General features: G+C 43.3%; 1 pseudogene; it reads left to right on the top strand.

The window, feature by feature from the left end:
• Positions 1-13,506, top strand: part of Gapdh-ps98 (Glyceraldehyde-3-phosphate dehydrogenase, pseudogene 98) — a 43,997-nt pseudogene that overhangs the window by 13,336 nt on the left and 17,155 nt on the right.

Below are 13,506 nucleotides of genomic sequence, written 5' to 3'. Positions count from 1 at the left end.
AGCATGCTCATAGGGTTATGGTGAGTATTAAGTGATTTGACAATCATCTACTAATCTAAATAAAATACTTAGCTAATAGCCACTACACGGTAACTGCTTTACAAGTATTGTAACTAACTGTTATGTATTGGTGAGTCCTGGTAACTACAAGTATTGTAACTGACTGTTACATATTAGTGAGTCCTGTTAACAATTACCTCATACAAAAGCCAATTTCAACTTGCTGAGGACAGCATTTGCACCAACAGAGAAAGTTTGGCTTTAAGATACTTCTGGAGGTCTTAAAAAAACTGAAGGAACATGGGAGAGCATCATTATCCCAGGTGAAGGGAGGAAATTTGAAGGATGAAAGGGCATAAGAGTCCAAGAAGCTAATAGCTAGCATTATTAGATGAGGTCACAGGGTGGAGTCAGGAGACATCATCTGGCTTCCTGAATAGCTATTTAAAGGTCTCAGAACAACAGATACCTGACTGGGGATAAAATTGACCTTGGGGAAAGCCTATTGCCAAGGGCAAGACAAGAACAAATGGTGGTATATTTACACAGTGGCACATGTTTATAAGCATAATGACAAAGAATTAAGTAAACACAGGAAACATTGGAGTGAAAGAAGTAAAAGACAAGAGACTCCCCCACCATATGATTTGTTTATGGGACATTCATTAAATGATCATAGAAAAGGAATATGTGGATACATTGAGAATGGTGGACATGGAATTGACTGGAAAAAAAAATGTCAAGAGGAAAGTTTTAGGGTGAGTGAAACATCCTAAGTTTTGTTTTATGGTGGTTTTTTCAAGACTCGTTGTCACGAACATCTGTATTTATTGTGTGTTAACATGAAATAATATTTCTTTTAGAAAGGAAATAAAACCTACAGTGAAGAAATGAGAATACAGAAACAAAACAACCATTGGCTATAAAATAATGCAAGAAAATATTGATTGGTTTTGTGTACGTTGCTTTGAAAGAAGGAATTAAATATTAAAGAGGATTTGTAGGTGAAGCTCAGTAGAGAACTTGCTGAGTATGTGTAAGGCCTGGGACCCAGAAAATCAGTAATAAAAATGCTACACAATGATATTAAGGTCAGAAGCTTTGACTCTTTCATAAAAAGATCCAAGAACGCTTAAAATTGGGACTTTTGGCCTTCATTAATGCGTGAGCAGTGTAACAAGAGCACCTAGAATCTAAAGCAGTGTATAAGTTCTAAACTGGAAGGCAAGGGCAGTAAAGGAAACTCAAACTGTAGTGAGAAGTTCCGTTTCTTAAGACACGGAAATGTCATAGGAATGTGTTTCTGTTCTGACCCCGGGTGTGGGATACGGGGCCGCTTTAGACTGCCCACAGCAACAGACTAGGATTCGCCTCGTGCTCTAGCAGGGGTGCGATTTGCCAGCAGTGGATAGTCTTTGCAAGCATATGAGGTTTGGAATTCTGGGAACTCTTGAGAGGGTATAAAAATGCTAGAGCCCCAAGAGGTGCAAGAGCTGCTGCTCCCCCTGCTCCTGCTGCTTCCCTCCCACTCCCACCCCGCTGTTCCTGCTGCCCCCGCCCCCGCCCCCGCCCCTGCTGCTGCTGCTGCTGATGTTGTGGTTTCTGGTTGGAAATATCCTGAAGACAAAGATCAACATCTCCCCAAGGAAGTGGACAACCCAAATCAGCAGGTAGTTGTCTAATGAGATTGGTACCCAGTTTTCCTTCTATCCTTCTTTCTTTCCTACCTAGTGTCGGGGGTTGAAAGGGACTGGGGTGGAGAATGATAGGAAGACGAGCCTTTAAGCTATCCAAAAGTGTGGCTACAGCAAACGGTTAGTCAATTTAATACATCCTATTGGGGCAGGGGGTGGAGGAGGGGGTATGTGACTCCAAAGAACACATCCAAAGGTACCACAGAGGCATGTCCCACCCACATTCACGGCAGTTTGATCATAATAGAAAATGTATAGAACCAGCCCAGATACACAACAGCAGGTGAATGGGTGCATGGATAAATAAAACATGAAACATATACCCTCTATATTCCATAAAAAATAAAATTATGACATCGGCAAGAAGATGAATAGAACTGGAGACTGTTGTGTTAGTAGAAGAATCAAAACTCAGACAAACACTACTTATTTCCTCTCACACGTGAAATCTAGGTTTAAGCAATACATGTATTCGTATGTTGAGGCAAGTAGAAAAAGGACAGAGGGGAGGGAAAGGGGATAAAGGGAGGAGAAAGAGCAAGAGAGGGAAATGGAAGACATATTAGGTAGAAGCAGGAAGGGGAGTGGAGAGAGGAAGGGCCAGATAGTGGCGAGACGAGGAAAGACTGCGGGAGGAAAATAAGAATAAAATATCATGGTAAATGTGTGAAAATCCATTACCTTGTATGCCACTAAAAAATTAATTTCTAAGATGACAGAAAGAAGGTAGCAAGGTAGCTCAGGATCTTGCTGACAAGCCTGGTGGCCTGAGTGTGATCCCAGGAACCCACACGTTAGAAGGAAAGAACTAATTCCTGCAAGCTGTCCTCTGACCTCCACATGCTCGCTGTGGCTCTCTCATATACAGACACAAACAAACAAATAAAAATAATAAATATCTTAAATGGTAGAGGTGCATAAAGACATCAATAATCACAACAAATATGCAGTCTTGCATTCACTAATCTTACACATATACATTTGAAGCACACAGTAGTCAGTTATATATTGCTTATAAAAACAATAACTACTGTCCAAAAGACAGAAGTAAAGAGGTGGAGAGATGTACAGTTGGCAAAGGCTAGCCATTAAATGCATGCAGTTGTTGTAAGCCACACAAACCAAATTTAATTGAGAAGACACTAATTAATAATGAAATAATACATATAGCCTTGAACTTGCAAATACTCAATAATATTGCTTCAAAATGTGTAAAGTAGGGCTGGAGAAGTGGCTCAGGGGTCAGGATAATCTTCCAGAAGAATCCTCAGCACCCACACAGCAGCTCACGACCCTCTGTAGTTCCAGTTCCAGCGGATCCAACGCCTCCTTCTGGCCACCAGGGACACCACAAGTCCAGGTGCACAGACATGAACACAAGCAAAACACCCGCACGGAAGACGATAAAACGAAATAAACTTTTTAAATAAGAAAAAAAATCCAAAGCATTATAATTAATAAATTTCGCCAGACAGTAAGTTTCATCTTGCACCAAAAATCAATAAGGAATTTGCCCATAAAGGAAGATCCAATAAATTCTGAACATTTTATAACACACAGAACATATCTTGTGACCAAAGTAGTATAAAATTAAGAAATGAGAGAGCTCTGCCTGCCACCATATGGCATGGGCTGGTGGGAGATACCCACGGCTCTGTGGCCCATGGGTATGTGGTAGAAAGATGGGCAAAGGGGTATACTGTGTGACACACTGTGACACACTTCAGCTTCCACAGCAACAACAAAAAATGTTGTTGTTGTTACTGTTGTTGTTATTGTTGTTGTTGTTGCTGTTGTGAATTTTATTTTTGTTTTCTTTGGCAGGGTTGCAGAGGCAGAGGGTGTGTATGAAGGGACAGGGAGATAAGTGAGATTGGGGTGCATGATGTGAAATTCACAAAAAATCAATATAAAGTAACGGTGGGGAAGAAAACATGATCAAATATTTTGTATAAAAAAATTAAATAAAAATGTTCTTTAGAAAAGATTGGTGCTATTGCTTCTCTGTCTTTTGGCTAAGATCAAGTGTAAAAAACATTGGTGCTTTGATTTCAGTGAACAGTGTCATACTATTTCTTATAACCCCATACAGTCATAATGTTAAGTAAGTTAATAATCAAAGCATTATTTACATTACTGCTATGACATTCTGATAATGGCCTCAACATGCTGAAACATATACTAAGAGGGACGAATGAAATACAGAAAAAGTGTCAAACTTTTTTAAAAACTTTGAACACTTTTCTACAATAAAAGTAATTCATAAATACATCAAGCCTAACATAGGCCTATCAGAAATTCAAAGACGATTAATATTAGGAAATCACTCAAAATAGAACCACACTAATATGTTGGGAGGGGAGTGGAAATCTCCAAGCTTCAGATAAAGAACAAATAAAATTCAATTCCAGCTCTCTGTTCTTCCCTGTTCCAGACACAGTCACATCTTCTCATGCAGTGTCAGCCTCGTCCCGTAGACAAGATGGTGAAGGTTGGTGAACAGATTTGGCTGTATTGGGTGCCTGGTTACAAGGGCTGCCTTCTGCTCTGCATCTGGCAAAGTGGAGATTGTTGTTATCAGTGATCCCTTCATTGACATCAACTACGTGGTCTACATGCTCCAGTATGACTCTAGCCATGGCAAGTTCAATGGCACAGTCAAGGCTGAGAATGGGAAGCTTGTCATAAGCCCATCACCATCTTCCAGGAGCGAGATCCCGCTAACATCAAATGGGGTGACACTGGTGCTGAGTATGTCACGGAGTCTACTGGTGTCTTTACCGCCATGGAGAAGGCTGGGGCTCACTTGAAGGGTGGGGCCAAAAGAGTCATCATCTCTGCCCCTTCTGTTGGTGCCCCTATGTTTGTGATGGGTGTGAACCATGAGAAATATAACAACTCCCTCAAGATTGTCATCAAAACTTCCTGCTTAGCCCCCGTGGCCAAGGTCATCCATGACAACTTTGGTATCATGGAAGGGCTCATGACCACAGTCCATGCCATCGCTGCCTCTCAGAAGACTGTGGATGGCCTCTCTGGAAAGCTGTGGCTCGATGGCAGTAGGGCTGCCCAGAACATCATCCCTACATCCACTGGTGCTGGCAAGGCTGTGGGCAAGGTAATTCTGGAGCTGAACGGGAAGTTCACTTGCATGGCCTTCCGGGTTCCTACCCCCAATGTATCCATTGTGGATCTGACGTGCCGCCTGGAGAAACCTGCCAAGTGTGATGACATCAAGAAGGTGGTGAAGCAGGCATCCGAGGGCCCACTAAAGGGCATCCTGGGCTACACTGAGGACCAGGTTGTCTCCTGCGACTTTAACAGTAACTCCCACTATTCCATCTTTGATACTGGGGCTGGCATTGCTCTCAATGACAGTTTTATAAAGTTTATCTACTGGTAGGACAGGGTGGTGGTCCTCATGACCTACATGGCCTCTAAGGAATAAGAAGCCCTGGACCACCCACCCCAGTGAGGACACTGAGAGCAAGAGAGAGGCCCTCAGTTGCTAAGGAGTCCCTGTCTCAACTCGGCCCCCAACACTGAGCATCTTTCTCACAATTTCCATCCCAGACCCCAATAATAACAGGAGGGGCTTAGGGAGCCCTACTCTCTTGAATACCATCAAAAAAAAAAAAAAAAAAACCTAATCCCTATATATTACGGAAACTTAGCAACTGAGACAAGGGGAGAAGTCTATGCTTGACAAAAGATACCCATTAAAAAGGACCTTCTGCAGAGACTAGAGAGATGGATTAGTGGTTAAGAATGCTAGATGCTCTTCAAAGGATCCACATGGCAGCCTACAACTGCCCGTAACTCCAGATCCAGGGAATCCAATTCCCCACCTCTGTCTTTTGTGGGCACCTGCAATCATGTGGACACACACACACACACACACACACACACACACAAAATAAAAAAAACACCCTTTAATTATCAGGCTGAAGACTAACGTGTGTAGGCTTTGCTCTTTCTGTAATAACAATGCCTGCAGTGCTTAGTTTTAATTGTCAACAAACTATTTGAGTTACCAAAACTTCCCATAGAGTAAATAAAAGCTTGGGCCAATGAGATAGTGTAGTAGGGTAAAAGCACTTACTGGGAAGGAGAAAACCAAATCCTGTTAGGAGACGAAAATAAACACAGTCTAGAATCACCCGGGAAGAGAGTCTCAGCGAGGGATTGTCTAGACTGATTGATTTGCTGACGTGGGAAGACCTGCTCATTACTGATGGCATCATTTCCAGGGTTTGGGCCCTGAAATGTATAAGACTGAAGAATGAGTTAAGTACAAGTTCTTTTCCTGACCGTAGCTGCTTCAAGTTCATACTACCTGGACATCCTCATAAAGATAGACCCATAGACGGGAGTGACGTAAACACTTTCTCCTTTGATTTGCTTTTGCAGACTATTTTATCATAGCTAGGACAGTGCCCTTAACCTCCATTTGTGTCCGGTGCTTTCCTGGAAGCTGTGACTAAAACAAAAAGGCCAGTTGGGAGGGGGAAGATATGTAGAGGCTAGACAAAGAGAGCCAGAGCTGCCATCGTTCACAGATAACAACCGTTTACACAGAAAGATCTATGAGAATAAATGAAGAAACTATTAAAAGCAGTAAGAGCTTGATGGATTCAAAGATCATACACAAGAATCAATAACCTCCCTATATACAGGCAACATCCAATTAAAAGGCACAACTTTAAAAATCGCCTTAGCCACAAGCAGCAACCAAAACTGTAAGCTATGTAAGAACACAGTTAGCAAGCCGTATTCATCTGTATTAATATCGGGGAAACAATATACAGATTTACTTAAGCAAATAAATTTTGAAACACGTCAGGGAGGGAAATGAGGCAATGTAGTTTACATGAGTAAGAAGCAGGCAGTGTTTAGAGATGGTGGCTCTTTGAAAATGAATCTAAAAAGCCAATGCATTTCTGATTGAGTCCTCTGGGGTTTCCACAGACCCTGTCAAGCCGATGCTAAAATTCCTATAGAACAACAAAGGTCAAAGAACAAGCAGGACAGTTCTGACAAATAATGAAACAGGGCTTGCCCTCAAAGACACCGAGGCTCATTATAAAGTCACATCTCAGGGAAATGAAACAGTGCCCAGTTGGAGTAGAGTAGGAAGCTCAGAAATATACCCAAGTGTGAGTACTAGACTCAGTGTGGGACAGGGAGAAGCCGGGAAGATTTTGTGGATATGGGAGGGGCATAGCCAATTTTCTCACAATTCTTAACATCATCAACAAGAGCATTCAAAGAATAATGCATCTGTTAATATGAAATGTTCGTAAGAATGTGGGGAGTGGACATTCACATGTACCTAATAGGAAAATAAATTGTTTGGGGACTTTGGACAACAATTTTTGCAACCTATTAAACTTGACTCATTCAAAAATGGCAGCCCCACCCTTGAGCAGCTACCCTGTAGAAACTAAGTACTCATTAGAATGGATAACAAATGGTGATTTTATTTACATTTGTAAGACATAATGGAATTGCAATAAACTAAATATTGATAAAATTTTGACTGTGCCAGTACAAAAAAGATCTTTGTTATGTGAGTTTTATTTTGTTTTGTTTTGTTTCATTAGAATAAGTTCTTACCATCAAATCTTGACTGGCCTGATACTATATATCTCAGACTGTCTTTGAACTTGCAGTCCTCATCCCGCAACCTCCTGGAATTACAAATATGCTCCAACACACACAGCTTCATTTATGTAAAATTTTAAATGCATATAGTAATACAATGGATTTTTTTTTTAGACAGAAAAATGAGTACTGTTGAAGTAGATCAACAGTTAAGAGCACTTGCCACACAAGGGTAGGGACCATAACTCTGATCACCAGTAGTCATCTGTAAGCCAAATGTGGTCCCACACGCCCTGTAACCCCAACACTGAAGATGGGGACAGAGACAGGAGGATCAGTGGCTTACCATCAAAAAGGGGGGAGATGCTCTAGCAATAAAGTGAGGCAACAGAAAGCAATGCCTAGCTCCTTCTTGTGGCCCAAATCCACACTGGCCTACACACACATACACACACACACACACACACACACACACACACACACACACAAACTTTCACAACTTACATACATTCACACTCATAAATTCATTTCTTAAATAAGTAAGTAATAGAAAAAAAATGAAGCCAGGGTATAATAGCTCAGTAGTAGAACAAGAGATCCCAAATTCAAATACCAGTACCCCTGACGTACCTTGAGATAAGCACGGTGGTACACACCTCCAATCCTCAGAACTCCAGAGCCAGAAGCAAGCAGGTATCTATGAGTTTAGAGGCCAGCCTGGTCTACATAGGGAGCTCCATGTCAGCCTGGGCTACATAATGAGACTCTGTCTCAAAAGGGATAGAGAAATGGAGTGTGGTAATAGCATGGGCCCACTCGGTGGATGTTAGTCATTCATTGGTAGGCGGGTCTCAGCACAGACATGAAGTTATTTAGGTGGGGGCAAGTGAGACATACCTGATAAGGTATTTTCTGTTCATCTGTATGATTGACATGGATGGAATTAACACATGAACTTAGAAGTGTGCTCCAGAGGGGTAATTAGGGAGATTCAAGAAATCCTAAGTTCAACCAAGATGATGTAGAGGTTAGTAAGTGGACGGAATGAAGTTGTGGCCAACTGAGAGAGGCTTAAAGAAAGGTGTCAGAGAGCAAGAACCAGACAGGAATCCACACTCCTGTCCAGAGAACAGATGAAATCGTCTATTAGGTCTTACCTCACAATCTTCATCAAGATGCTTGGCCTTCTTTTTCTCCAGTCCATGCCTGGTTATCCACTCTGAGCTTACAGCAGCTTCCCAGATTCACTACGGCTCTTCTCTACGGAGTCCAACAGCCTTCGTCAGAAAGGGGCATTCCTGCATGGAGAGGCTGATGCAGCAATTCTGACTGGACCTTTAGATTAGGATGTAGGAACTTTCCAAGCTAGGATGCCACCCTGGCTCTCTTGCCCTTACTCTTCTCTGCTCTGTGCCCTCTTTGTCCCTGTCTCTTCTCTCCCCATCCCCACCCCACTTCTTTCCACATGCTCATGGCCAACCTCTGTTCCTCCCCTCTTCTACTCTTCTTCTCTCATTAAACCTTTCAATGTGGCGGGAAAAAAAATGCCACCCTGCCTTCTAGAAGTTGCTTGGCCTTGGGCAAATTATATTAGTCTCTCTGCTTTTCTCCTTCAGAGGTGCACCAAGAATGCTTGCCTTGGGCTGGAGAGATGGTTCTGTAAGAGGGCTTGCTGCTCTTACAGAAGACCAGAGTTAGTTTCCTTTGCCTAAATGGTGACTCACAACCAGCTGTTACTCCGTCCCTATGGAATCCAGCATCCTCTCTGGTCTCCATGGTCACTCGTGTGAGCATCAGCGCACATAGCCACACATGTATACACAGAATTAAAAAATCAAAATATTTGAGGCTGCAGAACAAATAGTTGAGGCTGGGGAGATGACTCTCTGCTCTTCCACAGGACCCAAGCTCAGTTCCAGGAACCACGTCACACAATCACCATCACCTGTAACGACCACTTCAGGAAAACCAAGACCTTCTTCTGGCTCCTTTGGGTACCTACGAACATGTAGCTAGAACACGTTCACACAAACACATACATACACAGGGATCAAAATAAAATTAAATATTTTAAAAATACTTGCCTCGTTGAGTTATTGTGAAACTAAAATAATACAATGTGTTCAGAAAGGTTACTATGTTGCTTGCCAAACAGTAAGTGTAGTGGCTGTTACTGACTGTCAACTTGACTATTCTGGAATGAACTACAATCCTGAATCGGAAGACTCACCTGTGATCCTGATCCTGAGATTGGGAGACACAAGTTTCTAACCTGGATCTTGCATGGAGATCTTGAGGCACAGTGACTATGAATCCCAGAAGACTAAGGCAAAGAGAGCTCTGAGTTCAAGGTCATCTGGAACAAAGCAAGTCCCAGATCCAGGCATGGTGGTACACACCATTAATCTGGGCCACACCTTCTGCTGAAGACCTACATAAGGAAATTGGAAAAATGAAGATCCTCTCTTCTCCTGCCTGACTTGTGGGTCTGAACAACTGCTAGATCCTTGGACTTCCACTCACAGCTTCTGCTAACCATTGTTGGGGAGTTGGACTACAGACTGTAAGTCATCAACAAATCCCCTTACTCTACAGAGACTACCCATAAGTTCTGTGACTCTGGAGAACCCCGACTAATATAGTAAGTAATTAATAAAGTTATCAATGGTTATTGTGACTGTACAAATGAAATAATGCTTTTTAGTTATGAAAACCAGAATCCATCACAACTTTACTCAGTGAGACTGCTTGCTGGTTCTCATCACAGAAATGCAAGGATGGGTAGCCTTTTAGGGTGATTTCTGTCCCTCCAGTTCTCAGGAAGACAGTTGAATTTGGTCACCTTCATCCCGATGAGGACTGCCCATTATCTAAGATGAAATCTCTCAGCAGAATGAGGCTACTTCACTCCCACGGAGTCCAGTAGTTCTGGAAGGGGAGAGAAAATTCTTTATCCGCTGCAAGATCTGTAACGGTGAACCCTAAAACAAAACAAAAAATCAATAAAACCAAAGCATACAAATTTTCCTATCAATTTCACATAATATGAGAAAAATAGCAACCCAAAGGAACCTGGAGAACTATGTATTACAGATAGTCATCCCGAAGTGTGATTGGAAGACAAAAGGATATCTCTCCAGATAACAGACTGAGGAGAACTTAGCAAGGCCCATTGTGTAGATCTCAGGTGTTTAAGGGATAAGGATGTTTCTTTCCTTAGCGTGTAGGATACCTCTCTGGATAAGGAACTTTGACCTATTTCTAAGGAAGCTCTACCATGTTTTGTGTTGACATCAGACAATAACCAGTAAGACAGTGTAAGGGAGAGATTCCTCTTTGGAGCTGTGTTTTTTCTCATACAGTTTAACACAGCAGCCTGGACTCTAAGGAAGTTACCCTTCTAGAAGCTAGAGGTAAAGCTTCTTCCTGTCACTCGGCCAACCAGGCCAAGAGGAGTTGACTCCGTGACAGGATAAAATCAAAAGTTCCATACCTAGGTCCTAGGCTAGCAACATCAGCACCACCTGAAAATAAGAACCCTCTGCTCTGATCCAAAAAATATCAACATTGACACTCTAGGGTGGCATCCAGCCATCCTTGGGTGTATTTAACCAAGACCTCCAAATGAGTCACATGGATCTAGACACTCCTTTTTTTTTTAAAAGATTTATTTACTTTATTTATATGAGTACATTGTAGCTGTTTTTCAGACACACCAGAAGAGGGCATCAGATCCCATTACAGATGGTTGTGAGCCACCATGTGGTTGCTGGGAATTGAACTCAGGACCTCTGGAAGAGCAGTCAGTGCTCTTAACCACTGAGTCATCTCTCCAGCCCTCTAGACACTCCTTAAAGCTGAGCTTAAGTAGCCTCCCTGTAATACACAGGCTCTATGCAGAAGGGTAGATTCCTCTACAAACGTAGGGTGATTTTACAAACGAGGCAGGCAAGTGTGAAGTGGGTGCCCAGATATGCACTAATGCTCTGTGGGCGATTACTGTGACACTCCCTGTCCCTGGGGCTCATCCGTGGCCAGTATTAGTCCATTAGGACAAAGGGAACCGAGATGATGGGTAGGAGAGTGGGATCAGAAGATCAACTTTACTTGGGGTGATGCAAGGCTTATATAGTTTGGTAGACTGAGGTTAGGAACATCCAGGATTGTCAAAAGTCATTGGCTAAAGGCTTAAGGTACCAAAATGTCTCATTAACACAGAGAGACATTCCAGGACCCTCAGGTGCTAGCTGAATGGATTCTTATTGGGAGAAAGGAAGATAAATCTTAACCAAGGCTATGAGACGTTCCAAAGGCAGAGGTGGGGGAGGGGGGTGTTCAGGTCAGAGAAGGGGAAGCCCTGCTACTAAGGGAGTCCTCCTTTATACGCTGAGCACAGAAGGCTATCGGGACAGTAGCAGACTTCAACCTTAATTAGCAGGGCAATAGCTACTGTAAGCCCGATTTGAACTAACCACATTGCTTGTGTCGTATGACAACTTTGCAGTGGGCAGAATTTTATATGCATAACAGCTGCAGAAATTGAAGCGTAATTTGTGCAACTTGTATGAGATCCCACGGCTAACCAGAAAGAGAGCCCTGGCCGCCATTGAGAGGTCTAATTGCAGAGACTGCCTGCAAACCACACCACTACATATGTTTATTTGTCCAGTTTGTTTGTTTTTTTTTTTAAGTTCTCTACTTACAAAATGGAGAACCAGCCCCTAATCGATGGTGACTCCCTCACCTAGAGAATACCACTGCCGTTAGTGAAATCTGCAGCTTGCCTCTCTAACTCACATACCAATAGGGAAATTGGGACTTAGGAGTAATTGAGAGTAAGGTGACTCAGCAGGAGGGGGTGCATGCTGCCAAGACTGACAATCTGTGTGCGATTCCCAGAACACACGTGGTAGAAGGGAAGAATTGGCTTTTACGACTTGTCCTCTGACCTCGACGGAAATACCATGGTGCACATGCATCAACACGGGACACAACAATTAAATAAATATGAATACAGTTTAAAAGAGTAACTAAAATTCTTCCCCCCGAAAAAAAATCATTGAGTCTGTTGGCCCCATAGCCGGGGAATAAACATCCCATTTTCTTAGACTATAAGGACATTCGTGGGCTGCTCGCCTTACAAGTGTGAATACCTGAGTCGAGATCCCAGAGCCTTCCTCTAAAACCATGGCACCGTGGCGCACGGCTGGGATCGCAGCAGTGCAGGATGGGAAGCAGAGACAGGTGGATCCCCGGAAGCTCAAGGTCTTGCTAGACTCCCCTGTGCCAAAGTTCTAAGCCAACGAGAAACTCTGTCTCCAACCAAAGGTGGGAAACACCTGACCTCCACACAGGCATCACCCATGTACACTTCTAGACTTACATGTGCACTCACTCGCTACAAGTGTATACACACACCAGAAAGAAGAGGAAGAGAAAGATCGAGGACGAAGGGGTGGACGAGGGATTGGAGTGTTGGGGGAGGGGCAGAAGGGAGGAGGGAGGAGGAGTGGGAGGAGGGAGTAAGAGGGAAGAGGGGGTAATAAGGAAGAGGAGGAGGGAGAGGGGATATGGAGGAGGGGGAACAAGAGGGGGGAGGAGGGTAGAAGAGGAGGGGAGGGGAAGAGAGAAGAAGGAGGAGGAGGGTAGAAGAGGAGGAGAGGGGAGGATGGGGAGAAGGGGAAGGAGGATGAGGAGGAAAGAGGAGGAAATCTTTTAGAGGGACACCCATCTGCATTTAGAGAGATTTGTTCCCTTCTTGTATCCATTTAATTTGTTTTTCAGCCATGGAGAGAGGGGGATCTTAAAAGAGCAGTTTTCACACGAAGAGGAAAGGGTCTCTTATTCTTTCATAAAGCCTCAAAAAAAAAAAAAAAAAAAAAAAGCCATCTGTGCTACCACAGCAGATGTTCAAGCCTCAGACCTGACTGCACAGGGACTAACCTTGGGCTCCTTTTCCTAAGAAATTGGAAATCAATGTCAAATCAGGTGATGGAGAAAGCCAACGAAGCGCTTATGTTCGTATCCCCTCGCTGTGGGGCACACTCTCTTCGTTAGCATCGATCAGGGAGCAGACGACTGTCTGTGCTCCTGCGCGATCAGGCAGATCCTTCGAGAACTCTTAGCCCGACATCAGTTGGCCTCACTCTGTGCTGGGGGGGGGGGGGGAATCTATATATTTCTCCCTAAAACTTTTATTTGGGACAGC

Source organism: Rattus norvegicus, chromosome 7 (assembly GCF_021556685.1).
Source record: "Rattus norvegicus strain SHRSP/BbbUtx chromosome 7, alternate assembly SHRSP_T2T, whole genome shotgun sequence".
Taxonomy (NCBI): domain Eukaryota; kingdom Metazoa; phylum Chordata; class Mammalia; order Rodentia; family Muridae; genus Rattus; species Rattus norvegicus.
Note: the sequence above shows the minus strand (reverse complement) of the source record. Positions and strands in the feature narration are given on the sequence as shown.